Here is a 3255-nt window from a genome sequence, read left to right on the forward strand (position 1 = left end):
AATAGGTCATTGTGTGTGTGTGTGTGTAGAGACGTGTTGTTTCCCGTGTTTCTTCCACAAACGATAACTCCGGCTGTAGGCGACGGAAATTCATGGGACTTGGACAGTCAGGTTCAAAATGTCGTGCCCCTTCTTATGATGAACCTTAAAGTGGCGGGTTTTATGAAAACTTCTTGCGCGCAAGAAAAATACAGAACACGCCGTTTAACTCGCGCGCCGCAGTTTCCTAACTGTACAACGTTGCACTCCTGCCATTGGCTGGTGGCCACGCACACCCTCTGCGTGGCTCCGCCCGATATCGCTTCTAAAACCGTGCGTCGTTATAACAACAGGGAATAACCAAGGAAGAAACACGAAAAAATAACCGCGTAAGGAACAACGGCGAGCACACAAGAGCGTCATCTCTCTGATAGACCATAACAAACAGTAAGGGTAAGATAGTATCAGCAGAGTGGCGCAGTGGAAGCGTGCTGGGCCCATAACCCAGAGGTCCGTGGATCGAAACCACGCTCTGCTATTCGTAATTTTTTACCTCGAAAGTTGAGACACATTTCTGAAGTAATTTGATCGGTATACCCAAGGTCTGTAATGATGTTTTCGAGAATTGGCAATGTCTCGCCGGTGTCTTCTCAATGTATAAATATTGGTATCGTTCTTGTCTCCATCTAGAAGGACAAACCTCGGTCTCGTCTTGAAATATATGGTATAAACTTCCTCAGATAGGCCTTCAGTATGTCATAACTTTCACAGAGGTCATTAAGACAAACAATTTATCTTATGGGGCCATTTTATTTGAAGCCACATTTCGACGCTACGAGCCCTGGGAAAAACGGGATTTTTTGCGAGCTGGCAAACTGTCCTGGCTTCATCCAAAAATTTAAGAACTATCAGCCCACCACCCACCCACCCATTCTGACCACATAACAAGCGGTTTTAATAATAACTCATGGCCCGAAGCCCTCGAAAGGACCTGGGCCTATCTCCTGACTGCCAGTCTCCCTCCCACAATCCTACCTAGAGATGTGGAGTTATTCAACCGGTAATGGGGTGACGTCCAGCCGTTGTAGGACATTTCTGAGACCGGCTTAAGCTACTCACTCGTAGCTCCCCAATTTCCTCACGATGGTGGGCTGCCACCTGTCCTATACACAGGCCGAGAACCCAGACACTGAACAAGCGGTTATAGGGAGGTTTAAGCTTCCCCGTTCCAGAAAAGCAGTGTTGTTCCCAGCGAGGGATTTTTCCAGGAAAGGGGAATTTTGAAGTCAAAAAGATACATGAATGGTGAAAAGAATGAAACACCTAAAAAGTGCTTCTGCTCATTGCCAATGCAACCGTGTGGCCACCATCCGCGTATTGTAAAATTATAATATCAGTCATTTCACAGAAATAATAATAACACTGGGGAACAAAAAAAATATTTTATTTTGTGGCATAAAGTTTAATAACAGTTTCAGCACACAAGACAGCTGTGATTGCCAATTGTATGATTGGTTCAGTTGAATTGACTCCAGTTATAAAAATAAACACACCATGGAAAATGTAGGAGGTAAAATTACTCCACGCTTTTCTCGGTAATATCAAAATTTGATAATGGGCTGAAATTCCCATTAAGAAACTTATTTATTTATTTGTAAATTGTTGCTAGGCAACTTATGAAGCATTGCTAGGCAATATATCTCTTAATGTTGAATTTTGTAGTATAACTAAGCGAAATGCGTTTAATGTGAATACATGGGAAATAACCCAATTTTTGTTTCTATATATGTGGAATATATTGTCTACCATCACAGAGAAGAAATGTAATGATTGTAATCATAAAAGAAATATTAAATTGTTGTTGGAATTTCATTTATATGTATGTCTTATGTTTCCGCCATTTTGGGTTAGTTGCATTTATTTCATAAATTAGAGCCAATTCAGGAAATATATTATTATATCATTATTCAGCAGCATGAAATCGCCCTAAATTAGCTCTCAAACACTGTGCCGCAATTTCACTGTTCCCAGTGGAATTATTCTATTATATTTTTATTCCTGATTTCAATTTTAATCCTATTTAATGAACGAGGAGCATCCCCCCGAGCACATTAAAGAAAAGTATTCGAACACTATAATATGGTAAGGTAGCCCACGGACTCCGACTGCGGTACGGCTTGGGTTCGAGTCCGCCTGGGTTCAGTATCTGGGGTTTTGGCCTGTGTGTAGGACCGGTGGCAACCCACCGTCGTGAGGAAATTGGGGAGCTACGAGTGAGTAGCGTCACCCGGTCATAACACTATCCTAAAACGGCTGGGGGTTCGACGTGCTGACCCCGCGTCGCCACCTTACCGGTTGAAGAACTCCATATCTCTAGATATGATTGTAGGAGGGAGACTGATAGTCAGGAGGTTGGCCAAGGCCGTTCCAGGGCCGTAGCGCTAAGGGCTATGTTACGTTATACATACAAACACACACACACACACACACACACACACACACACACACACACACACACACGTATGCAACCACGCAGCACACATTCATAATTGCCACTAATGGATTGACTGAAATTGTTATAAAGTAAATTCAGTTTAGGTAAAATATTCAATATCACGCCAAAGCCTTGGGTCTCGATTCGAATTTCGAGACCAGACAGAGATAAGATCGATACTTGTCTCCTCTCGCTTTTTATACCCAGTCCTGCAACCCATCCTCAAGCGTGAAAACGCAGAACGGTCCGCAAGAGGACCAAGCTCCTCCTGAAGACAATATAGAAAGTTCCCGCGACACGGGCGACAGAAGAAACAACTCCAATCCTTTTGATATCATTGTAAGCCTCCTTGTTTCTACGCAGACGTTCTTGTTTCGTCTCTTTTTTCCGGTTTACGTGGGAAATGAGGAGGAACGGGGGGAAAGGGAAGGGGAGTCACGTTTGGAGACGCGGGAAGATTTTTAAGGGACCCCTATGGGTTCCTGGGAGATGCTGTCATCAGGAGAATCCTACGTAAATTCTTCCATTTGTATTCCGCCACTCACCACTTCCTTGTTCGAAATTACAAGCTGGGGAAGGGGAGGGGGGATGAATCTGAGCCTCTACTCCATCTCTGAGAAATCTTGAAATAAAATGAAACGAATGCAGACGTAGAGAGAGAGAGAAGATGAGTGAATAAATCGTGAGCGAAGCATTTGTTCTCCAACCGCTGTAAAAACAGGATCTCTCCTTTATCGCAAAACGCGCTACCAACTTCGTGTTCTAAAGTCACACAGTGTTAG

The 3255-nt window shown here is 43.5% G+C and overlaps 1 non-coding gene across 1 annotated transcript; it reads left to right on the forward strand.

Moving 5' to 3' along the window:
* The first annotated feature begins 445 nt into the window (after positions 1-445).
* On the forward strand, positions 446-517 carry TRNAM-CAU (transfer RNA methionine (anticodon CAU)). Its single transcript has one exon. It is a non-coding gene; the product is annotated as a tRNA-Met (tRNA).
* The last annotated feature ends 2738 nt before the right edge of the window (positions 518-3255 follow it).

The sequence above is a fragment of the Lepisma saccharinum genome, chromosome 8 (assembly GCF_977018435.1).
Source record: "Lepisma saccharinum chromosome 8, izLepSacc3.1, whole genome shotgun sequence".
Classification (NCBI taxonomy): domain Eukaryota; kingdom Metazoa; phylum Arthropoda; class Insecta; order Zygentoma; family Lepismatidae; genus Lepisma; species Lepisma saccharinum.